This window comes from Stenella coeruleoalba, assembly GCF_951394435.1.
Source record: "Stenella coeruleoalba genome assembly, chromosome: 17".
NCBI classification, from domain to species: Eukaryota; Metazoa; Chordata; class Mammalia; order Artiodactyla; family Delphinidae; genus Stenella; species Stenella coeruleoalba.
In genome coordinates, this window is record NC_137163.1 from 11,123,148 (window position 1) to 11,150,159 (window position 27,012).

Here is a 27,012-nt window from a genome sequence, read left to right on the forward strand (position 1 = left end):
ATAGTTGTGAAAGAGTTACAGAGGCACAAGACCAAAGCTCTCTGTTTCCAAATGAATGTAGATGCTATTTTACACTCACTTCAGAACAGTAAAGTGAGAAGTGTAAGGCTCAAGGGAGAAATGAAAATTGAGTGTCTAAAACTGCTTTCTCTGAAAAAATAGTTTACTACAGAGAATACATGCAGAAAGTTTACCTGCAGACACACTTGTAGCAGAGTGTGGAAGGCAGAATTGAACAAAGGCAGGAATTGATCCATGATGTGGCTGCGTTTGAGACCTCAGCAGGTCCTACAGAGAGCTCTGGAGCTGGGATGACCTATCAGAGCTGTCCCAAATTGCAGCAGGAGACTTTGTATCCCTACCTGAGTCAGTCAGGGCTCCTTGAGAAGGTCGTGGCCTTGAGTAAAGTAAACTCTGTGGCCAAGGACTAGTGTTAGTGAAGGATTCAGCTGCTGGCCATGAAGATGTGGGTGTGTTGGCACTACAGAAGGAATTCAAGATGAACACCAGAGTATCCTCTAGAAAGAAGTTATGTACTGGCAGATTTCCTTCTGAAATAGGGGGATGCATAGTGACAAAATGTAGGTAGGAGATTTCTCCCAAGTGCGTTTACAAGTCATGAATTCCAGCAACCTGTCATCAATTGATTGGCATTGTGGCGAGACCATACCAAGAAGATTTTCCCTTTCATTCACATATCACTAAGCTTCTGCTATGCTTTTTGGCAATGGTAAATATTGTGTTCCAGGAACATAATTTTCCCAGTGATAATTGCTTTAGTGGGCTAGAGATTATTTTGTTTTCCAAATTTGCCGTGTGTGGGCCAGGGAACATCTGTATGTGCTGACACAAAAGGTTTTCTACAATATTTTTATGAATGATAATCTTGTGTGTACTTTCACCTCTTTAGTCTCCTTAAAAGTCAAGCGGGGACTTTCATTTCCTGGAGATGGAATACATGTACTTTTCTGTTTTACTCCTGATAAATGCAATTAAACCCTGGATATTATACGTAAAACAAACATAAAGAAGACTCTGAATGTTGGAGAGAAAAAAGGCTGGGGACCACAGGACCCAAGGAATGAAAAGGTTGTGAGTGCCTTTAGGTGTTTTTGTTTGTTTTGGTTTGTTATTCATCATATATCTCAGCCTTGAAGCCAAATAAGCCACTGAATTAGAAACCCCAATGGATACAGATGAAAAATAAGCCCCAACAGAAGCCTGCTCTCTCTAGTCAGAGGATGAAGAAACAGGCAGCTTAACAGGACAGAAAACTTTTAAACAATAGCCACTCATGCGAGGGAAGGCTAGACACCCACCCTCATGAGGCTGCAGCAAGATACCCCTAACACCGCTGCTGGCGTAGTATCAGAGAAGGCTAATTAAGGAGGCTGGACTCTTATCCATGTTGGCCAATGAGAAGGTCCTTCTTCACCTGCACTGTCAGTAGAGACACGTAGAGATTCTGGACTTCTACCCCGGCCTAGCAATAACAAGATGGCCCTTCCATTCCTCACTAGATTGGTGACAGAAGAGGCCTAGTGAAGGCTCAGGACTTTGACCATCACCCATCAGTAGTAAGGCCATCCACACTCCAGTGTCAGTGGAAACCCTGAGGGGAACCCAGATTCCTACCACATCCCAACAGTAATGAGAAGCTACCCTGGGGGTACCAACAGAGGCCAAGTGGGAAACCTGGACTCCTGCTTCTACCTGGCAGTAATGAAGCAGCATCCCTCCTTCGTGTGCCACAGCAGTGCCATAAGATCTAAATAAACAGAGATATACTATGTTTCTGAATCAGAAGACTCAATATAGAAAAGATGCCAATCCTTCCCAAATTGATATGCATGTTTCATAAAATTCCAGCAAGAGTTTTTACAGATGCAGACAAGATTATTCTGTAATTTGTATGGAAAGGCAAAGGAAACAGAATAGCTAAAATAATCTTGAAAAAACAATAATAAAGTAGAAAAAAATCAGTCAACCTCATCTTACGATTTCTTATATAGTCACAATAATTAAGAATGTGTGTTATTGACAGAAGAGACACATAGACCAATGGAATAGGACAGAGAACTCAGAAATAGACCAACAAAAACATGGTCAACAAAGTTCTGACAAAAACACTAAAACAGGGCTTCCCTGGTGGCGCAGTGGTTGACAGTCCACCTGCTGATGCAGGGGACACGGGTTCGTTCCCCGGTCCGGGAAGATCCCACATGACGCGGAGCGGCTGGGCCCGTGAGCCACGGCTGCTGAGCCTGCGCGTCCGGAGCCTGTGCTCCGCAATGGGAGAGGCCACAACAGTGAGAGACCCGTGTACTGAAAAAAAACAAAACAAACAAACAAAACACTAAAACAATTCAATGGAGGAAAGATAGCCATCTCAATAAGCTGTGCAGGAGTAAATGGACAGCCATAATCAGAAAATGAACCTCTGCCACATTTCATAGAAAACGTAACCCAAAATGATCACAGGCTTAAACATAAAGCATATGACTATATATCTTTTAGAAGAAAACATGAAAGAAAATGTCCAGGTTATAATGTTAGGCAAGGAGTTCTTAGATTTGACATCAAAGCAATATCTATTTTTAAAAATGGATAAATTGAACTTTAGCAATATTTAAAACATCTCTTTTGCAAAAGACCCTGTTAAGAGAATGGAAAGAAAAGCTATAGAGTGGAAGGAAATATTTGCAGACCTTTTAACAAAGGACTAGAATCTGATATAAACTCAACAATAAAAATCCAATTAGAAAATGAACAAAATACATGGTGAGACTCTTCACTGGTATGGACATACGGATGGCAAATAAAAAGATGTTCAACATAATTTGTCATTAGAAAAATGCAGAGTAAAATCACAATGAGATATCTCTATATACACATAGAAATGGCTGAAAAATGAGTAATAACCACACTAAATGCTCGCAAAGATGCAGAGAAACTGAATTACTCATACATTGCTAGTGGGAATGTAAAATGGTACAGACAATGGGAAAACAGTTTGACACTTTCTTAAGAAAATTAAACGTTCAAATCCTATATGACCTAGAAACTGTATTCCTGCGCACTTACCTCAGACAAATGAACACTTATGTCCATAAAACAATCTATACACAATTGTTTATATCGGTTGTATCTATAATAATAAAAACCTGGAAACTTTAAATACCTGTTTTAAACTTTTTTTTATAGGTGTTTGTTATGGGCTGAATTGTGTTCTCCCCAAATTCACGTTGAAGCCTTAACTCCCAAAGCCACTATATTTGGAGGTAAGACCTTTAACACAATAATTAAGGTTAAGTTAGGTCATGAGGGTGGGGCTCTAATATGACTGGTGTCCTCATGAAAAATGGAAGGGATGCTGGGGAGGCATGCACACAGAGAGAAGGTCATACGAGGACACAGAGAGAAGGCAGCCCTCTACAAGCCAAGGAGAGACATCTCAGGAGAAATCAAATATCTCGATCTGAGCTTTCTAGCCTCCAGAACTGTGAGAAATTAATTTCTGTTGCTTAAGCCACTCAATCTGTGGTATTTTGCTATGGCAGCCCAACACAGCATGTTAAGCTTATTTTACATACTGGGGGCCTAAATAACTCCCAACAAACAGCATCTCTCTCTATTATTGGAGTTTTGCATAAATTGAGATATATAACAAATGAGTGGCAGATGGGGTTTTTAAAAAACAAGTTTATTACTGATCAAGGCCAAATTGGAGAATCCTGTCTTGAGAACAAAAGGCAAGTAGATTTGCTAATATAAATGGTATAATCAGGCAAACTCACTTAGCAAGTCCTACCAGCATAGACTGGAGCAGTCTTGCCTGAATGGGAACCTGCTGGGCAGGAGAGAGGACTGGAATATACTTTCTATGGACAGAAAAAGGAAGCGAATGACCTCTCATTCCTGAGCCCACAATGTCTGCTTATTCTTTCTAAATTTTCCATTCATTACATCATTCCACATTAGGAGAGGAGGAAGAAAAGGATAGATTGAGAAAAGTCAAGAGCATGTGTAAGGAAAATGACTCTTGAAAAACCTGGAGAATCCCCTCTTCCTTTCCTCAGTTTTTTGTATTCTTTTTTTTTTTTTTTTTTTTGCGGTATGCGGGCCTCTCACTGTTGTGGCCTCTCCCATTGCGGAGCACAGGCTCCAAACGCGCAGGCTCAGCAGACATGGCTCACGCGCCCAGCCGCTCTGCAGCATGTGGGCTCTTCCCGGACTGGGGCATGAACCCGTGTCCCCTGCATCGGCAGGCAGACTCTCAACCACTTGTGCCACCAGGGAAGCCCAGTTTTTTGTATTCTTAACCCATTAGGACTAACGATGATTCCTTTATTGAAAAAAAGGTGTGGCTATCTTGTGAAGGTCATATGACCAACAGTCCATTGAGATATTCCTTCTGGTCTCATAAGGTCAGTCTACCAATACCAATAACTACTTTACTGGGAATTCTCCAGGGACCAGTGTTGTGTATTAATCAACCCACAGTGCATTATTAAAAAAACCAGGTTCCCTAAGCTCAGGGTTCCTCAGCTACTACACAAGTCCACTGCATGCATAGTATCTACTTGTTCCCCCACAGGTTACACCTATGGAAATTGAGAGATAAGGGGAAAGGGTGCAGATACGTTAACTTTCATGAGCCAGGTGTAATAAAGTCCTTTGCCTCTGCCACAAGCACCTCATGTCTTTTGCCAGAATTCATGAAACTGTGGCAGACAAAATTGTTAGCTTATGAATAAGGTAAAACTCCAGACTTTTAAAAATTCTTGACCTAGACTTGTGCAAATTAGTTTATAATCATAAAAAGTAGAAATCAAGTTCTATGTGTAACAATGGGGGAATGTATGGAAAGTTGTGTAGTACAGCATTTAAACTGAGCGAAGTTGATGTACTGTGTTTACTTGTATAAGACCACTGTTTTTATAGGTCAAAATTAGTTGATTATTGGCAACTGTATGCAGTTTAACCTAATATGCATCAATATAAATAGATATCCAAAACATAAATTTAATTTTAAACTTTGATTTGTTCCCTAAAAAACAAAGTATGCAGATGTTTAAAATGGAACCTTACTCTTTTTTGTTTTGTTTTGTTTTGTTTTTTTGCGGTACGCGGGCCTCTCACCGTTGTGGCCTCTCCCGTTGCGGAGCACAGGCTCCGGACGCACAGGCTCAGCGGCCATGGCTCACGGGCCCAGCCGCTCCGTGGCATGTGGGATCTTCCCAGACCAGGGCACGAACCCGCGTCCCCTGCATTGGCAGGTGGACTCTCAACCACTGCGCCACCAGGGAAGCCCGGAACCTTACTCTTTTTAAATTTTCACTGATGGAGTAAAATTACTCCATTGTGGAAGGAGAGACACTGATTTCAAGATGATAAGTGCCCCTGGAGTGAGTGGCAAGATGATGAAAATAAGGTGAATACCAGTGAGATTTCAACTGTATCTATAAAATTCTGGCTCTAAAACCAATGAAGATCAGAAGTAAATATTTTAATGTGCTAAATAGTTTTGTTTGTATGCCTGTATACTTGAGTGGCTGCCATAAACTTCCTGAAATCCTCTTTATACAGTCAGTATCCATTTTTTCCCAATTAAACCACAATATTAAAGTAAAACGAATGTACACAGGCTCAAGATGGAGACCACAATTTGGAAAGCAGTCCTCCTGACGGGCTTTCCAAATCTCCAGAAGCAGTACCAGACCTCTGTTCTCTCATTTTCCCAGAAGGCCTTTCTTGGTTTACAGGACAGTTTTTTTCTTCTAGAAAACACATTATGAGTCACTCAGAGGAATATGGGCTAAAATTTTTACCATGTGTCATTAAATGTCATATAGTTCATCATCTGCAGGAAATTTTTTTTCTCATAATGAGAAATGCAAAGTCTGGGCTGGTTTCAAGTTAATTTTTTTTTAATATAAAGTGTGTACTGTTACTGCCCTCATTTTGTATGTGAAGAAACAAAGTAGTGGAGTCAAGATTTTGATCCCTAGACCTCTTGGTCCACAGTTGGTCAGCCATTCAGCCGTCAGCCGTATTTATCAGAGTAGCACCAGTAGTTTCCCCTTGAGGAAACTGAAGCCCAGAGAGGCTAAGCAAAAGGTTCAAGTATTGTTTTGCACAGCTATGATGGAAACAAGGTCTGTTTAAGCCCTACATTTTAACACGATGATTTTACTTAGCACACTTTATTTAGTTGTGTGTTTCTCTCTCTCCCTCCTTTCCTTCTCTACCTCTGACTTTCTCTTTTTTATATAATAGAAGATGCTGACAAATAATATTGCTTTCTACAACTTGTAGTCATGTCATTCTACAATCCTGCGTAAAGATTAACCTCTCACTTTAGTTAGATTTGTAAGTCCCACTTCCAGAAGCAGCTTAGGATGCTTTGTGTATCTGGAATGGAGACTGGGTTGGCCTGTCTCTAAAGAGAAAGAGAAAGAGCCATCACAGACCTGGGCTGAAGAACAGGCTATGCTGTGTCAAGCCAACTCTTCCTGCTGACTCCTTCAAAATGTCATCCATTGGTAACTGGCACAGAGTCTAACTCTGATGTTGAAGATTCCCATTAAAGTAGTGTGAGTTTGAGTTTTCCCCAGTTCGAAGTTCTGGTTCTGGCATTGCATTGTACCCACGAGCTGAGTGATTTTCATGAGTTATTAACCCTCCATTTCCTCATCTTTAAAATGGAGGTAGGGAGGATGGGTGATGCATGTTTCACAGCTATCCTGTAAGGATCCAGGATGACTGTGAGTGCCTGGTATATACTAGGAATGTGTCTCAGTTAAGTGCCTAGTTTCAAGTAGATATTCAAGAAATGGTAGATATTTTTATCAGCAGAATCAACATTGCTGACTTTCAAGGCTGAGAGCGCAGCAGATTTAAAATGTGGTGTTTAAAGCATTCTACCTGCACTTGAGCCATTGATATGCTGGGCGTTGATTTTCCACCAACTCAAGAAAATTTTAATCATAAAATGTTTCCATTTGACAAATATTTTCTTTGAGTATCGGCTTTTAGAAAGACACTGCCGAGGATTCATAAAACAACAAATCGGTTAACTCACAAGGCTTATCTCAAAGTACAAACACAGGTGTCTCTGCTTCTGTGTTCCAATTGGCTGAAGACGCTACATTTTGATTTCTTCCCTGAAAGGGATTCATGTGTAAGACGAAATCACAAGATCAAAGATTATACAATTTTATTTCTCCAGGGATTGTCCCTACTGCTTGTTGCCAGGTCTCCCTGAACTCCCTGAGTTCACAGACCTTCTGCCAAGGGCTCTGGCTGGAGAATGATTAGTGTATTTAGACTTCTGATATTTCATAGTGATACCCCAACCCACTGGATTTTTCCATGTATGTCTGCTCTAAATGACCTACTCACATCTGATAAAATGTCTTCACTTTTCGGCTCACCCACAGCTGGGAATGCAGTTCTGCTTTGCTAAGATGAATGAGCCTCTCCTACAGGAGCTTGATGGTGCCTCTTTGTGTGAGAAGCAGGGTAGATGACAGAGACAGTATTTCATTTTCTTTAAGTTCAAGTAATATTTAGGTTTGGGAGAAGCTAACACAGCTAATCATCCCTCTCTCTTTGGGTCACCAATGAATTCTAAAATTTGGAAACTGGGGCTTCCCTGGTGGCGCAGTTGTTGACAGTCCGCCTGCCGATGCAGGGGACACGGGTTCGTGCCCCGGTCCGGGAAGATCCCACATGCCGCGGAGTGGCTGGGCCCGTGAGCCATGGCCGCTGAGCCTGTGCGTCCGGAGCCTGTGCTCCACAACGGGAGAGGCCACAACAGTGAGAGGCCCGTGTACAGAAAAAAAAAAAAAAAATTGGAAACTGACCAACTCAATATGAATTTAAGGGAGCATTAAACCCTGGGAAAGGAAAGATGTGATCTGTCAGTGAAACTTGTGGGATGGAACATGTGAAGCCTTTGTGGCTTCATGATTTGGTTAGTAAGGAGTGGTTTTAACATCAAAAGATGACTTTTAACTCATATTTGGCAAAATGCCTTTACCACAATTGCTAGTGACAGAAGAAGAGCTCAGAACCCATTGCACATTCTTCCCTATATGATGATTCTAGGAAAAGAAAAGATACTTCATTACCTAGGATACTTAATTTAACATATCTAACAAATATTTGACAACCCCTTACTTATGCTAAGTACTAGGGCTACAAATACGAATATTGCAGTGGAGTTCATTCCTCAAGCTATTTCTAAACTAGTGGGGATATGGATATGTAAACCAGTAACTGAAAAATAGAATTAAAAAGGACAATTCATGAAGTTACCAGAACTTCAATTCCTTGTAAGTTAGAATGATGACTAGTGGTAATAATTCTTGCCTCAAGTGGTTTTAAATTAAGAAAACTATAAGTAAAGTGAGTGATACAGGTAAGAGCAGGCAATTAATAAATGAAAATCATCAAGATGATTATTAACATCATTCTTCTTATAGATCCAATAACGTGTGTGCATGTGTGTGTGTGTGTGTGTGTGTGTGTGTGTATGGAGAGGGGGGAAAATAACAAGAGGGGGACAGGGGACGGAGTATTTAACTCTACTTGGGATTATCTTTAAATAAGAGAGGACATAGTAGTGGACAAGAAGAGAAGTTGGCAAAGGGTAATTTCAGGCACATAGCAAATACCCAATAAATGTTATCTATTATTATTATTATTATTATTATTATTATTATTATTATTGTTGTTGTTGTTGGAGGTTGACCTATGATAAGTTTTGAAGGGTGAAATGAGGCCAAGAAGGGAGAAGGAGGGAATTCCCAACAGGGGAATGAATTTGTGCGAAGGATAGAGGCACAACACTTCATTATACCATTATGGAATACGAAATATTTCAATATTGCTAGGGGATAAAATGTGACTGAGATAAGCCTGGAGAGGTAGACAGAACTACATCATAAAGGGTCTTGGATAGTAAGCTAACGAGCTTATACCACATCTCCTGACTATGGGAAGTCGCAAATGGAGTTTAACTATTTTAGGGACGTGATCGAATTTACATTTTAGAATTATTACTTGGGTAGCAATAGAGGAAAATATTAGAGGTAAGAGGCAGAGAAAGCTCAGGGATATATGGTAAAGTTAAAATAACCAAGAACCTAAAATAATCCTACGCAGTACAGCATTTGTTCATTTATTGCAATATTGTTTATAATAGCAAAAAGTATTAGACACAATCCAAATATATATCAGTAGGAATAAATATACGAAAAATTAGTCTAGTATAGTCTAGTAAAATAATTACTAGAATATTGTGCACTAAAATGAATCAGTTAAATCTAAGTGTAATAGCAAGAGTTAACCCCAAATACCGTGAGTTAAAAACAATAAGTTGAAGAATGTTAAGTACAACCTGATGCCATTTATGAACATTTAAGAAATAATATTGTTTATGGACACATATAGATGAAGCAAATGTCCACAATAAAGACTGGAAGGGAAGTCACCAGATTCCTTATGGCTGTTATATCATGGGAGGGAGGAAGGGACATGAGATTGGAGAGGAAAATAAAGAAGACTTCAAATTTATCTTGACTATTCTCTTTATGATAGGTAAAATTTAAAGCAAACACGACAATATACTGGCTTTTGTGATTTTCAGTGTGGGAATACAGATTTTAATTTTTAATAGTTTAAGTGCTTGTAGAAAATATTTTTAAATGAAATATGTGTTTGATTTTGGTGTGTGTGTGTGTGTGCACATGTGCATGGGCAAGGTCCAAAGTCTCCAACTGTTAAGGAGGATTCCTGAATATATTGAGGCTCACTCTCTGTCAACTCCAAAAAGCAGTAAATGGCTGATAGACCAATAACTTGGACTTGGGCCCAAGAGCAGTGTCAGGGGTTAGGGATGCATACTACTAACTGCCAAATCTTTCAAATAGCAATAAGGCTCCTTGTAGTTTTCAAATAAGGAAATCAATGAAGATCAAGTACCGTTATTAATTGAGGAGGAAGAGGAGACTTTTCAAGGGAGGCTAATGATTGGGAGGCTGGCGTGGGCGGGTACGATGGCCCAAAGATCTGGACAGGAGTGAGTCAGTCTTGTGGTTTCAGGGAAATGGGACATCGCCTTTACAACTGCAGGCAAATGATTGTGCCTCACCTCCTACCTTCTTTCACAAATGGCCTTGAAGCCCCGTTTTTTTTTTTTTAATTTCCATTGTTACTTTTTTTTTTTTTAATTTTTGGCTGTGTTGGGTCTTCGTTTCTGTGCGAGGGCTTTCTCTAGTTGCGGCGAGGGGGGCCACTCTTCATCGCGGTGCGCGGGCCTCTCACTATCGCAGCTTCTCTTGCTGTGGCGCACAGGCTCCAGACGCGCAGGCTCAGCAGTTGTGGCTCACGGGCCTAGTTGCTCCGTGGCACGTGGGATCTTCCCAGACCAGGGCCTGAACCTGTGTCCCCTGCATTAGCAGGCAGACTCCCAACCACTGCACCACCAGGGAAGCCCCAAAGCCCCGTTTTTGAGGGAGGAATTGAAAATGCTAGCTTCACAATCATAGTTTTTGCTGTATTAAAAATACAATCAAAGACCCTTATGGAGAGAGATATTATGATAACAAGCTTAGTTTCAAAAATATGAAAAAGAATACCCTCTTAAGAACTTGAATTTTCAGTTCAAATCAAGTCAGCAGAGAACAAACATTTTTTTTCCCTTTGCCAGGTGTGTTTTGGATACTATTCTAGGTACTACAGGAGGTGAAAAATAAAAGGAAACATACTATTGAATTCAAGAGAACTTATGGTCTAACTATTGTGCAGGAAATGTATGCTAAGGGCTATATGATTCATGCAAACCATGCTGTAAGATTCCAAAGTAAGAATATCACACAAGCACTACAAAACAAGTTTAAAAATATGCATGGGATTTGCATTTTTGCTGGGTCTTAAAAAGACAGCAGCATTTCAGCAAGAGGAGGTCAGAGGAAATAATTTTTAGATAGAGGGAATGGCATGGGAAAGCCCAAAGGGAACGGAAAGCCCTATTTGGAAGTACCCAAACAGTGCTCTTCAGCTGCATAATAAGGTCTAAATTAGAAAGTGGGGGAGAGCAGTGATGGAAGACAATGAAAGTTAAGTAGAACCCGTGTTATTTAGGCACTGAATGTCAAGGTGAGAAATATGGGTTTTATACAACACGCAATGGGAAGTAGTTCAGAAAAGAGTATTTGAATGTGATATACTGGGAGCACTCTTTTATTACCCTGGATCCTCTAGAAGCACCATATGCAGCTTGCCCTCTTATGCTCTTAGAATCTATACCATGAGCATGAGACCAAGGTAGTCTGCTGAGTGATGAGGAACACAGACTCAGTCATCCCTATTATTTGCTCCAGGTGACAGGTTGCCAACTGCCAGACTTAGAAGTGAGGTCATCCTAGATCATGGAGACACAAGGTGACCCATCAGCTGACAGTAAACAGTTGATAAAGCCCAGCAGATATTATCAAAGCCAATGCAGAGAGAAAGAACCACACCACTAACCTACAGAATCACAAGCTAAATAAATGGTGGTTGTTTTAGGCTACTAAGTTTTGGTGTGTTTCGTTTCATAGCAATATGAATCTTCCTGGGCACAGTAAATACTTATCCATTCAAGAACTAGTTAGAAAGACAACCTGTTTTAGCATTAAGAGTCATGGATGGTATTTAATAATTGCTGGAAGTCTTACAGATGATAAAATTACATAGATGATAGACAGATTTCCTGGCTCTCTTTTACGTGTTATTTCTGTATTCTAATGCTGCTTCACTAAAGTTCTTGGGAGACAGAACTGTTTTATTCTCTTCCTTTTTAATAATCTAACTCTTCCCTGTGGTCCATAGGGCAAGTCATGCTCTCTAGTCAATACCGATAGGTAAACACTAAATGAATATCAGTGATAAAAGGATAATGTGCAGAAAGGAGTTAGCATAGCAGAACTGGGACTGCTATCCTTAGAAAAACCTGCTTGCAAATTTGACCCTTGACTGGTATATTTGGGGACTTGGATTTGGGGAAGGTTTCCACCATTCCCTAATAAGGAGTTCACTGTGCCTAAACTGTGCAAGCCATATGGCTTATTTTGAACACCTGCTCTTTTTAAAGGGGCCTAGAATTTCAGTATGTTCTAGGCAGAGGGTGCCTCTGTGACTAGACCCTAATAAAAACCCTGGACACTGAGGCTCTAATGAGCTTCCTTGGTAGACAACGTTTCACAAGTATTGTCACAACTCATTGCTTGAGGTTAAACATCCCCTGTGTGATTTGGTACATGCCTCGGTTCCTCAGGACTCACCCATGCACCTTTTCCCTTTGCCAGTTTTGCTCTGTGTCCTTTCAAGTAGTAAATCTTATTCATGGACATGACTATACATTGAGTCCCTTGAGTCATTGTGAATCAATTACTGAACCTGGGGTGGGCTTGTGGACCCCCCCCCAAGATAGATATCTATGATAGAAATTATATAAGACAGAATGGCTTTTCCGCTGCACTCAAATTGCATCTGTTAGAGACTAAGTCATACATAGGCAAAGGCTGGCCCACCCCCAAAAGAATGTGGCCTGTTCAGACATGCCTGCATAAGAGTGCTGCTGAATAGTGGTCAGGAAGGCTGAAAAAAGCAAAAACTAAACCTCTTTAGAATAGTTTCTAATATCAACTTTATATATGTAATTATAATATTAAGTTAAATAGAAGCCTCTCTTTTACTAGAAGTATAGAAGTATTACCTAGTTATTAAAAAGGACTGGGGATGGAGAAATGGACAGAAATTAATCAATGAAGGGGAAAAATGATCCACTGTCCATATCCTCCTGCATATGCATTTTTGTAATTGTGGACTAATAACAGTTAATTTAATCCCATAACAGGATATATAATATTCAGGCAAAACTAAAACTTATTTCTAGTGAGAATGATCAGTATCTCCTGACTAAGGTATAAATGTGTCCATAGAACTAGCAAGTGCTTGCTGTATTAGGTTGAAGAATTTATTCTGAAGGATCATGCTATATCAGCTATACCTTACTGTAAAAACCACCTCAAAATTGTATCACTTAGAACAACATTCATTTGCTAATGATTCTGATGTCCAGCAAATTGGACTGATCTCAGCTGGGTGGTTCTTCTGCTGGTCTTGTCTGAGGTCACTCATGTTCTTGATGACTCAACAAAATCTGGGTGGTCCAAGATGGCAGATGATGCTGGCTGTTGACTAATTGGTCCAGGAGCTGGAATAACTTGTCTCTGCTACACATAGCCTCTTCTCTTCCAAACTGCAAGACCAGGCTTCTTCACTAGGAATACTTCTTCCAGTGATGGTGGAAGTATTCCCAAAGGACAAGAACAAAAACTGCAAACCTCTTGAAACTGAAGTTTGCAAGTTGCACAATGTCACTATGCCACATTCAGTAGGCCAAAGCAATTATAGGGCCAGTCCATATTCCAGGGGACGAGAAACAGATACTACAAATTGATGGAAGAAATAGCAGTCACATTGCAATGGGCATGTGTACCAGGATGTGAGAAATTGTTGAGGCCATCGCAAACTATATACCAAACTTTGACACTGTTTCTCTCCCTCTCTCTCTCCATCTCCCTCTCCTACTCCCTCCACCCCTCTTCCCCCTCTTCCTCTCTTTTTCCCTCTCCCTCTTTCTCTCCCTTTCTTTTACATTTTTTGTTCTTGGTTCGTTGTCCTTCGACAAACTTGACACTGTGTCTCACAATGGTCCATTTAAGACCAGTCAATGCTGAATGTAAAAAATTCTTAAGTCTCGGTTTGCATTGCAAAAAATTCAGTCTTTAAAGTGTACAGATTTTCCACTTTGACAACATAAAGTTTCATCTGTTACTTGTTCTCTACTTTGACTATTTCTTTGTCCATTATTTCCCACATCTGTGCAATGTATGACTGTCTTCCAATGAAGAGGGTAAATTCTGAATTATCTCCCAAATTAATAATTGCCAAAAGCCTGTGCCTCCAAAGTGGGAGAGTTTGTTTTCATACTCGTGACTTTCTGTAAGAAAAAGTGAAACTTCCGGTTAAACATTGCATTATGACCTTAGTCAATATTACTGAATCCATAGAACTGATGTGAGAATTAAAAATGGCAAGCTAGAGCCAAAACCGCAGAGCTACCTCCAAGAACTTTCAATGTAAAGAGAGAGACTGGCACACATATGGTGACAAGTATCACAAGAGAAATACCCAACTTGTCCTGTGAAATACCCAACTGCTCTGTGTATCGTAAGCTCCATTACAGACTAGTCAGTGCTAATTCTAATGTCTTGATGAGAAAGCTCTTAGTTCCAGCCAGGATAGCACCAAATTCAGTCTTCAAATGTAAAGATTTTCTACTGTGCCCCAATAGAGGCGCGCGCACACACACACACACACACACACACACACACACACACACACACACACACACACACACACGTGCCGTAAGAGGGAAATGGAAGGTGAACTAATTACTTTTAGTCGTAGGAAGCAAGAAAATTCTGAGATGCTACATAAATGTCTGTTACCTTTTTCCATCCTATTTCTCTGAATGTGAGTTTCTTTTCCTTATAATAAGAATTTTGGATTATATAATTTGGTGGGTCCCCCTGAATTCCAGTATTTTATGCTTACAGCATAGGCACCGAATGTGGCATCAAAATTTCCAACACTAGTGCGTCCAAACTATTCCTCACACTCTTTCAGAAATAATCCACTGTGCTATCAAAATCGTTGCTGAATTATAATACATCTTATTTATTCCTTAGAAATGACACCACTCCCATCCTTGTGAAGTTTAGAAAGAAGAGCTTTAAACTTACAGTTGAAGTCCGGGTGCACAAGACGAAAAACAAACTGAGTCAAAATGAAAAAGAATTCTGTATTTTCTGAAAATACTAGCAGAAAAAGTGACAGATCAATTTCATAGAAGCTCATTGCTCTGCTATGTAATGCACATGTGTGATTTATAGACCTCCACATAGGAAAGTGAGTCCTCTGACCTGCTCTGTAAAATTCTGTGGAGTTCTTCGTCTGTAATGTTAAACAAATGCTCTACTTTTCCTCCATCACCCAGAAAAGTGTACTTATCTGTCAAGTAACTAAGATTTTTATGTGTTGATACTTCATTGTACTTTTTACATTTTAAATAACTTTCAAACACGCCCTCACATTTGATCATCAGACAAAACCGTGAAGGTTTTTATAAATAAGACAACTGAACCCAGAGAATCCAAGTGAAAAGCCCTAGTTTACAGAGCATGTCAATGACAGATCTAGGGTGAAACCCAGACATCTCACCTTGAAACCATTTTTTTCCTACTACATAATACAGGGGGGAATTTTGAAGAGCTGTGTAGGCCTACCCCTCTTTTAGAGACAGCATCACTCATCTGTTTCATGGCTCTGACATTCAAATAGCATGAAAAGGATTAGGTTTATTTGGTGCCAGCTAGGCCATTTTGCTGCTCATCTTTCCATCTGTTGGACAGCTGGACAAAGGAACAGCTGCCAATCAAGGCTGTTTTGCCTGGCACTATCAGATCTATTGGCACCCAATGCCATATGCCAGCTGGTGCCCACTCTTGTTGAATAGAGCTTGTTTGAGAAGTGTAAGGCTCCAGTTGTTATTAATGCAGTTGTGGACCTCAGTCCCCTTCTTAATGCGAAAAGCTAAGGTCAGAGAGAGAAGGTAAATCAGACTCACCATTGAGAAAGGTTTACGTCTGCTTTTGTGGAACCAGAACCTGAGTTAGTGTCACAGACCAGTGTATGAATTCCATAGTTGCCACTTCTCAACTGTGTCACCTCAGACAAATCACTGTGCCTCACCCAGCTTAAGATTCCTTACTCTGCAATGGAACTTGAGCCTACCTTGCAAACGTGCCCTGAAGTTGAAATGAGTATATGTGAAAGAACCTTGCCCACAGTAGACCCTTAATCAGTATGAACTGATCCAGAAACCACCTCCATCTGCAGCTTGATATAATCTCTAGAAGAGAAGACTCTGGGGTCGCTTGTTATCAATCTTTAGTTATCTGAAGGACTGGAAGGACGAAGGAGGATTAGAATTTTTTTGGTATATTTCTCTAGAAAGAAAAACTAAAAGACCCAAGGTTCAGACGTTTCAGGAAAATAAATTTTAGTTCAAAATTAGAAGCAACTTTCTAGAATTCAGAGCACTTAAGAGATGGGAAAATTGGGAGGGACACGCCCCATCGAACACTCCTGAGAAGAGGTTTAGTCACCACCTTTGAGGATGTTATAGGAGGGAGCCCCTTTCTCCTCTACTCTCTTAGTTTGCCTTTTTTCCCTTCCTTTATCTCTCTGGCTATTACCTATTTCAAGAGTATTGGGTAGGGATAAAAGTGATTAATACACGCCTGTATCCTTAAGGAGCAATATGCACCTTACAAGTCAGTGCATTATAAAAGATTCACAAAGTGTGCTGTGGAAGTTAGTGAGCATGAGAGGGAATGAAAATCCCTGCATCCAGAAATAAATAAATGCAAAGTCGCTGGGGAAACATACGTGAGCATCCCTCACAAAGCTTAACCCGCTCAAAGTGGGAGCAATAACTTGGTCACATTTATCGTACATGCAACACAGTTGGCATGTTTGCTAGGGCTGCCGTAACCAAGTATCACAAACTGAGTGGCTTACACAGCAGAAATTTATTGTCTCAATACATGTCCATAGGCTGGACATTCAAGATCAAGGTGTCAGCAGGGTTGGTTCCCTCTGAGGACTCTGAGGGAGAATCTGTTCCTTCTTCAGTAGCTTCTGGTGGTTTTCTGGTAACTTGGGCTTTCCTTGGCTTGTGGGAGCATCACCCTGATCTCTGCCTTCATGTTCATGACATTGTTCCAGTATATGTGTCTCTAGGTCTAAATGTTCCCATTTTATAAGTATACTAGTGATATTTGGTTAGGGCCTACCCTAATGACCTCATCTTAACTAATTACATATGCAGTGACCTTATTTTCAAATAAGATCATCGTCTGAGCTACAGGGATAGGACTTCGACATATGAATCTTGAAGGGACACAATTCAACCCCAATTAGGGCCTTAGGTGTGGTAAACATTCCATACTATTTTCTTCAGGACTTCAGCTGAAAACAAGAGTGTAATCAAACCACAGAGTTAGAAATAAATTGATGAAACAAGCTCTACTTCTCCTAGGCCTCCATCCTTTCTGTGATTCTGGCTTTCTTTGGAGTCTTCCCAGGGTGTCTATGAAAGGTAGAATTTTTTTCAGCTATTTATTTCTCCAAGGTTCTATGACTGTGAGTGGGTGAGGAAAGAAAGCTAAGGAAAGAGAGTCCTAAAATAATGTGACTGCTTAAAGCATTTGAATTCCTTTGCTTGCTAGCATAGTATTAACTAATGACTAGAGTTGAACTATCAAAAGCAAAATAATTAGAAAGGAAATCGTTATTATTTTCTGAGCACTTAATATGTGTCAGACACTGGACTAAGTGGTTGATGTGATTAGATGGAAAACAACTCACAACCATAGGGGTATTATCACTTACACAATTGAAGAGAGGAGTCCTGAAGAGGTCAAGCAACTTGTCCAAGGTTACACTGCGTGCAAGATGCCTCAAGATTCAAAACGGGTCCACCTGACTCAAAAGCCTCCCTTTCATAAGTCCTGTTCTATACTGCCTTTTCTTGTCTCTTACCTTTCTTCAAAATTAAATTCAAACTGAAAAACCTGCTTACTGGCTCAGAGTGAGGGTGGAGGGTGGTGAGGATGATATTTGTGCATCCGTGTATAAAACCAATACATTTTAAAGAGGGAGGGAGGGAAAGGGAGAGAGAATTGGTAGAAGGGAGAATTCTTACCAGTTTATGTTTTAGGTAGGTAGGTAGATGGGTGGCTATTTATAGCCTGCTTTCTTCAAATTATTTTTGGCTATTTCCACTATTAACTAATACATGACAGTAGACCAATTCAGAAAATTCTATTTCCTAGAAAGGCACCTGGCCCTCCCACTCTGTGGTGGTGAAAGGAAGAACACCAGATGTGCTGAGGTTTGCCTGATCTAACATTCTTCTTTGGGTCCTCACCACAGTCCCTGAAAAAGGAAATGATTTTAAGTGAGTTAATTAAATGAGGGTGGTGTTGAAGATGTATCTTTGGCTCTCTAGATCAATGCTGTGACAGTGAACCAAAGTGCTGAGTACCTTGAATGGTTCCCTCACAGACGCAAGGGTCCATTCTATTTCTGGACCACAGAAGATAGTTCTGTGAGCCTGACTCAGTCAGTGAGGGTGAGAGGGCTCAGAAATCCAGCTGTGCTTCTCCCCAGAGTACATCACTATAAATGTGATACTCTTCAAGTAGGAACGTATTGAAATTAATCCATAAATACCCTCCATTATTTTTCTAGTCTTGATGCTGAGGTCGTCAACTTTGTAACCATGGTTCGCCTTTCAGAAAATAAGTAGAGGATTCCAGAACGAAGTTAGCCCCCTGCCCACTTGCATACTTCCAATTCATTTGGCTGATATGCTCTGAATACTTGCTCCTGGAGAATTTAACATAGTAACAGACGTAAAATATATTCACTCATTTCAACGATACCACCAGTTAGGCATTATTCACCACAAATTAGTGAGGGACACAGAATAAAGTAACTGGGAAAAATGCTACATTTCCTGTGAGCATCTTAAAACATTAAGCGGAAGATGTGTGTCCAACTCATTCATTCATTCATTCAACAGATAACTTTAGATTGGGCTAGTGATGAAGAAAGAAAAATTGTACTATAGATATAGATAGATAGCCCCCCCCGCTTTCATAGTTCTTACAGTCTACCAGAGAAACAGAATAAAACATAGTATCATACAAATTATCATATATTTATAGTTGCAATAAATATATTGTGAAATGAGAGAATATAAAAGAGGTGTAATCTGGTCTGAGTATTCAGATAAGCATCACTGTGGTAATAACATTTAGGCCAAGATATGACAGATAAGTAAGAGTTAGCTGGAAAGGAGGAATGGCAGATGGAATAGTAAATTGGGGATGAATTTTGGGCACTGTGGGTGAATGAGAAGCCAGATGATTGAGAGGACGTGACGGAGGAGGAAAGTGGCATAAGATGAGGCTGTGGAATTAGGGAGGGACAAGAAACGAGTCATAGTAAAGCTGGTCTGTATCCTAAGACTAATAGGAAGTCATCGAAAGGTTTTAATGAGTGCAGTTACAAGGTCAGGTGGACATTTCAAAGATCACTTTTGTCAGGACATGAGGAAAAAGAGGGACAAGAAGGAGAAGGGTGAAGTCCTGTTAGAAGATTCTGAAAAGCTTCCATGAGAAAGATGTGGTAGGTTGGATTAGAACTCGGGCAGTGAAGCTGTAAATACATGTTTGAATTAAAAAAAATATTTAGAACGGGTTTTGTCTAGACTGGAATATTATTAAAGATATGTCCAAGATGACTAGGCAAGTGGAAGGCTGGAGATGCCACTTATTGAGGTAGGAAACACTATAGATGGAGAATATTTCCTGGGGAAAAATATTGTGAGGTCAGTGTTGCATTTACCTGTGAAACATCCAGGCCGAAATGTCAAATCAGTGATTAGATATTCAGGTTGAGGTCTAGAGCCTGGAAAAAAAGATTTAAGTTGGAAATATCAGTGTGAAAGTCATAGCCTTTGAGGTGCTAATGAAACCGTGGGCACAGAAAATGCGACTTAGGGAGAAGTTCTAGACCGGGACAGCAAAATAGCCATGAGGAGCCCTGAGGTTTTTTTTTTTTTTTTTTTTTTTGCGGTACGCGGGCCTCTCACTGTTGTGGCCTCCCCCATTGCGCAGCACAGGCTCCGGACGCGCAGGCTCAGCGGCCATGGCTCACGAGCCCAGCCGCTCTGCGGCATGTGGGATCTTCCCGGACCGGGGCACGAACCCATGTCCCCTGCATCGGCAGGCGGACTCTCAACCACTGCGCCACCAGGGAAGCCCCTGAGTTTTTTTTTATATCTATTTAGTGGAGGAACAATAACGGTGAAAGGCTCTGAGGAGTGACCAAAAGGGCAGGTGGAAACAGAAGACTATTGCACCAGCCAGGTCAAAGGAGGACTGTCTGCAGAACATAGTGGTCAACGTTATCTAAAAGTCAAGAAAATGTGGTGAGTGCAGAGATTGCCTGAAACTGGAGATTTGGATATTGCTGGACCTTTTGGACAGTCATTGCCAAAAAGTGATGGAAGCAGAAGGCAAAATGCAGTGGGAGGTAAGAAAATAGAGAAACATACACAGAAAGCTCTTTAAATGTGGTGAGAAAAGAAGAAAATTGGGACAGCAGCTGGATGGAAATGATCCAAATGGTATAGAAGACAATTTTTTCCACCATCAGTTAAACTAAACGACCTCCAAGAACCCTTTCAACTCATAAACTCCACCGTGGTATCCCCCAGTAGTCAAGGCAAGAGTTAATAGCTGTGTTTTTTACTGTGTTCATTCTCAACTCATGACACAAATCCTATCAACTTGCAGATGCTACTAAGTTTTTTGAAAGATTAAAGTTGTTATTAGTGGACTACCTGCTAGCGTTCATGAAATACGTACAGGAAATGAAAGAACTGTTTGACTAGAGGTCTAATAAGAATAAAGGCCAAGATCTTTCAAAACTGAAAATGTGATATCCTTGTGAACAGAATGACTAAGTGAGCAAAAATAGAGGCAGAGCTCTTGGTAAGGGAATATACACTTATTGGTCAGTGAAACCACCGATGCAGATATATACACATTGGAAATGATTAATTTAGAAAGTACAATTGGCCCAGCAGCCAGAAGCCCTGTATTTTTTTTTTTAACAGTCAGTATTGGAATGATTGTCAGGTTGCAAGATCTATAAGGAAATGATTGAAAGCCAGAGAGAGTAAAGATGAAAGTGCCTTCTTTCTTGAGTTTCTCAAAAAAAATATTGGCTTGATCGCTTATCAATAACTGTCTGGTTACTGGTTTTAATGCCTGATGTGAGAAAAGCTTGAGAAATGTACCTAGGCTGATGCTTAATATTTGGGGTTATCTATAGTCCGCAACACGTCATTCAGCCTAGTGTGATACCAACCTTGAGACTAGAAGACCTAGACTCTAAAACTAGAATTAACAACAATAGCTAACATGCAGTTGCATCCCACTGTGCCCCTAAATTTGCTGTTTGCAGTGCCTAGTATCTAATTTCCATAACAGTAAGAGTTAACATTTATTTAGTGCTTACTGCATGCCAGACACTGAGCATGTATTATTGCATGGAACCTTCAAAACACTTTTCATTTTACAGAGGGAAAAGCTAAGGACAGGACAAATAGCTTGATTAAGAAGTTTGCATAGTTATGAAGTGTTTCATCTGGTATTTAAATTCAGCTGGTTGCTGACCAAGAATTATGAAACATACCAGAACATTCATTCTGCCGTGAATACATCCAGGCAAATAAGGACCAGCTGGGAAAGAGGCATCACCTCCTTCAAAGCCAGCAAGGGCTAGAGAGTGGAACAAGGACCCACCCATGGTTTCAAAGCCTCCATCCTCCCTCAGAAAGGTAGAGAGAGTTTTCTGATTCATGTAGGTGTCGTCTTGGGGAGAAGAAAGAGAAATGGGTAGAAATATTGATAATTTACTCCCAGAGGATTCTTTTAAACTGTTAGGAATCCCATTTGTATTGTAAAAAACTGAAGTGTCATTAGCTGGCAAGGATTTTCTTTTTCTTCCTATCCAGAAGATTTGGGGTTCAGAACCAATCCTTGATGAGTTATACAAAAACAGGAAACATTCCATTTTTTTGGATACCTGTGAAATCGGTGATGCTGCTATGTTACAGGCAACAGGCTTTGTTTGTCCCCAAACAACCCTGACTGATACAGCTACTGACATTATATATCCAGTACAATTTCTTTGATAAAATACTGGAAATATTTACACTTCTTCACCTTTGCAGTTCTCTCCCACATTGATGCCAGATACAAGGGAGAGCTTCTCTAACAGCTTAAGGTCACAGTGGTCATCTCATGTCAACCTTTTTGTGTGGTCCCCTGTCCCTGAACCTTTCAGTACGGGAAATCCAGGTACACATTTCAAGGTAATAGCAGGGGGAGGGGCTTGTTGGACAGTGCAGAAGAAGGGATCAATGTCTTAAGTGTGGTCCGAGGTCGTTTGATGTTTCTCCATGGTCCTTGAAAGGCTGCACTAGGGAGAATCCATGGAGTTTGCAGATAGCAGGATTTAGATGTAAAGATTTATAGTAATTACCTGAATAATTCATGACAAAAACTTAAAAAGGATTATTTTCTGAGTCAACTGAATCATAGCTTCATGGCATATCAGTGTTGGGAGGAAATTTAGAGATTGTGTGGTTCATCTCTCTCAGACTGAGATATTTTTTTAACGGAGTATAATTGCTTTACAATGGTGTGTTAGTTTCTGCTGTATGATAAAGTGAATCAGCTATACATATACATATATCCCCATAGCTCCTCCCTCTTGCATCTCCTTCCCACCTTCCCTATCCCACCCCTCTAGGTGGACACAAAGCACCGAGCTGATCTCCCTGTGCTATGCGGCTGCTTCTCACTAGCTATCTATTTTACATTTGGGAGTGTATATATGTCCATGCCACTCTCTCACTTCGTCCCAGCTTACCCTTCCCCCTCCCTGTGTCCTCAAGTCCATTCTCTACATCTGCTGCTTTATTCCTGTCCTGCCCCTAGGTTCTTCAGAACAATTTTTTTTTAAAGATTCCATATATATATATATTAGCATACAGTATTTGTTTTTCTCTTTCTGACTTACTTCACTCGATATGACAGACTCTAGGTTCATCGACCTCACTACAAATAACTTAATTTCATTTCTATTTACGGCTGAGTAATATTCCATTGTATATATGTGCCACATCTTCTTTATCCATGCGTCTGTCGATGGACACTTAGGTTGCTTCCACGTTCTGGCTATTGTAAATAGTGCTGCAATGAACATTGTGGTACATGACTCTTTTTGAATTATGGTTTTCTCAGGGTATATGCCCAGTATTGGAATTGCTGGGTTGTATGGTAGTTCTATTTTTAGTTTTTTAAGGAACCTCCGTACTGTTCTCCACAGTGGCTGTATCAATTTACATTCCCACCAGCAGTGCGAGAGTGTTCCCCAGACTGAGATTTATAGACAGGTACCCGAGATGACAAGTGGAGTTAATGCAGGAAAGGGACTTCTGGTCCAGGGTTCTTACGGCTCAATGACTTTAATCCTCCAGCGGGTAGGTTTTACTCCTTTTTTTTTTTTTTTTTTGATAATGATTCATTCTTAGTGTATCAATTGGACAATCTGTATGGTGAACTTAGAAGCTCTCATTTGTTTATTCATTTATTGAAAAATTTCAGAGAATTTTCTATTGCTAAGTACTGGACTAGGCACTGGTAAAAGAAGAAGGTGAGTATATAGACCCTTCCCTTATAGAATTTGAGTATAACAGGAGAGACAGATGTGAAAGTTCAGAGGAAGTCACACAACCTAAACACCCTGAATCTCCTTTGCAATTACTGAGTCTAGGTGACTCTCACTGACAGTGCATGGGGTTGAGATGACTGAGTCTCCTCTCTTTCTGCATGATTTGCCTAGCACATTAATAATGAAAATATTCCTGCAATAGGTATCCTTGATCATTTAAGAGAACACGTTATTTTTCAGCAAATGCAATGCATTAATGCATATACAAACAATGCACATGGTGACTGCTATCCACAGATCAGTTAGAGCAGAAAATGGCAACTTGGTAAACAGTCCTATAGCTGTCAGGCTGTTCTGCAGTGTCCTCAGCTCTGAAGAGGGGCTTCTAGAGCTACTGCCAAGGGTCAAGTGAAAGTCCAGCAGCTCCTCTCTTCCACCAGGTCAGTTACACACCCATTACTTCAATTTTTAGTCTTGCACCAGGGATTTCATTTCACCAAAGTGTTCACTGCTTTAAATAGTATGACAACTATTGATTTCAAGTAAGTCCTTGATTTTCAAAATGGGGAAATTGAAGACCAAGAAATTAAGTAATTTTGCTAAATTCCCAACGTTGGTTAGTAGCCAAACCGGAGTGAGGCTAGCATCCCATTTCCAGCCTGGTACTCCTTCCACCACTCTCCCCTGCTCCTTCCTTCCTTACTCATGAGAACCTGCTACCCCTGTGATGGGAAGTGCCAACCATTGGCTCTTATCCCTGAACTTGGAAGTCAGGGATCTATAATTTTTGCCAAATAGACTGGGCCTGTGAGTCATTTCACAGAGCTAGACTGACTTTGCACTGAAAGCTTACTGAAATAGGAAACTTGATCTATCCTTGAAAGAATCCTGTGACATTTGACAAAGCTGTTATCTTAATGAAGAGGACCACACAAGTATACGTCCATGATCCAAATAACATCTTAAAAGTGGCACCAAAATGAAATTGTTTTGTTGCACTTCTCTGAGTGCAACAAAGCCTGCATCATGAGAATAAAATGAAAATAAGAATCACATATGAGATCACACTCATAAGGAAAACAGACCCTAACACATGTTTATGTACTTAAGAAATTATCTAAGAAAATGAACATGCAGCAGCAGGTACCACAAAATATAAATGAGCATCTGATTATTTAAAAACAAAATGATTTTGATAATTTAATCTTTCATTTTATGCTGAGTAATTTTATTCAACCTTGATCATCAATGTACACAATTTTTCAGGGAGATTAAAAATGGCCATATTCTACATTTATATTCATTCCTTGGTACAAATCTACACATATGTAGCTCTGACTTTGGCATATACACATACACACACACATAAAGTACACTTTCTATTAACACACACTTAAAATATGCATAAATTAATTTTAGAGTTGAATAGACTTGCAGATTCAAGAAGTATAAGACAAAAATTATAAAAAGATGAGAGTTTTGTAGATTTAATAATACCATTAAATTAACAATTGATCTTGAAAGCTGGACTCGAAAGTGGTAACTTCTCAATTTTGCGTAATCCCCAGCAGTGAACTACAAACTTTTCTCTGTAAAGGACCAGATAGGAAATATATTACATTCTTTGGCCTGTATGTTTCCTACTGCAACTGCTCAACTCTTCCACTGTAGGGAAAGCTGCCACAGATGATAGGTAAACGAATGGGCGTGGCTGCATTCACTTATGAAGACTGGCATTGCATTTCATAAAACTTTTATATATCATGAAAGTGTCCTTCTTTTGATTTTTTTTGGTACAGTTTAAAAATATAGAAAGCATTCTTAGAGCAAGGATTATGTAAGACAGGCAAGGCTGGATTTGACCTATGGGCCACAGTGTGCTGACCACTGCATGCAGCATCTAATATATTCTTATCAATAATTATGTTGTAGATATTCTCTAAGGGTAGTGCAGTTTTCTTTTTTGTCCAGAAATGGAATGGACTGTCTTGGGAAGTATTAAATACCCTACAATGGAGTTGTTCAAGTAGAGCTCAATTATTTGTCTGTGGACTTTCAGGAAGTTTTTCAAACTCAATTGAGAAATGACAATATTTAGAATAAATATTCCCAGACTTGGAGATTTAATATTATACTTCACACATTCAGTATGATAACTAAAGACCATAAATTCAAATTTGTGACATATCTTTCATATACTTACATGGTCCTTGTCTTCACAAAACCCAGATATAAGTTTAAAGATTCAGAATACTTTAGGTATATTTCTATTTAAAAATTGTAAGCTAAATTTTCTCATAGGCTAGATTAATGCCTTTCAGTCAAAATTACTCAAAAAAAAAAAATCTATTGAGCTCCTACTGGGTGCTGGGCACAGTTCAAAGTGTGGGATGGTACAGCAGTGAATAAGATTACATTCTTGCTGCCAAGAAGCTTGCATTCTATATTCTGTACATACACTGTTAAAAACAAGCAAACTGCTGACTAGTGCATTGCATATAATAGTTATTGGCGTGAAGAAAGTAAAAGCATACATTGACAGAGTGGCAGAGTGATGGTGGCTAGGTAACATTTGAGTTAGAACCTAGATGATATTAAGGAGTCAATCACGAAAAAAAAAACAAAAAACCTTGGGAAGTGTAATTCCAGACAGAAGGGACAGCCAGGAGGTGGAAAAGAAATGGAAATGTTAGACATAGGGATGGAATGTTGCCATGGCCAGGGCAAAGTAGCAGAGGGAAAGGCACAAGATGTAGCAAGTAAAGTAGACAGAAGTCAGAGCATCCGGGGTCTTGTAGACCATGGTTAAGGGCTTTGGCATTATTCTACCAGTACTGAGAAGACATTGGAGTGTTTGGAACACAAGAGTGACAAGATAAGATTTACTTTAATATATATCATATAGAAATATAATATGGCTCCTATGTAGAAATGAAGCTGTAGAGGATAAGAGAAAAAGCAGGTAGCCCTGTTAGGGGACTGATGCAGAAATCCAAGGATGCCTTGACTGTGGGAGTAGCCATGCAGGTCAAGAGAGCTGAATGGTTTCAGATATATTTGGGAGGTAGAGTTTCTGATGCATCAGTTTTGAAGTATGAGGGAATTAGAGGAATCTGAGAGAAGTCTTAGCATTTTAGCATAAAGAACTAGGTAGAGTATATATTTTACCAAGGAGGAGACATTCAGTAATGATCAATTATTGTTAAATTGATCTGTTTTTTTTTTTTTTCATTTTTTTCTGTCACCTTAACCACTCTAAGCCTCGGGTTCTTCAACTACCAAAGAACATAATATCTCATATTATTACATAAAATAAATGAAATAATGTATATAGCACATCATTAGGTCTTACTACAAGTAGCTCTATTTATCATTTCTCCTGAATATAATTGGACTTAATAGTAAGTACCATTTGTCAAACACCTAGTTCCATTTATTTGTGTTTTCTTCAATTCCTTTCATCAATGTCTTATAATTTTCAGTGTACAGATCTTCTTGGTTAAATTGATTTCT

At 39.8% G+C, this 27,012-nt stretch overlaps 1 long non-coding RNA gene across 3 annotated transcripts in view; it reads left to right on the forward strand.

Annotated features, from left to right (window-relative positions):
- LOC307175713 overlaps positions 1-27,012 on the forward strand; it is a 173,455-nt gene that overhangs the window by 21,323 nt on the left and 125,120 nt on the right. For all 3 annotated transcript variants that reach the window (XR_013824430.1, XR_013824431.1, XR_013824432.1), the window contains exon 3: positions 3,205-3,281. This is a non-coding gene — a long non-coding RNA (uncharacterized lncRNA). The remainder of the gene's footprint in view (positions 1-3,204; positions 3,282-27,012) is intronic.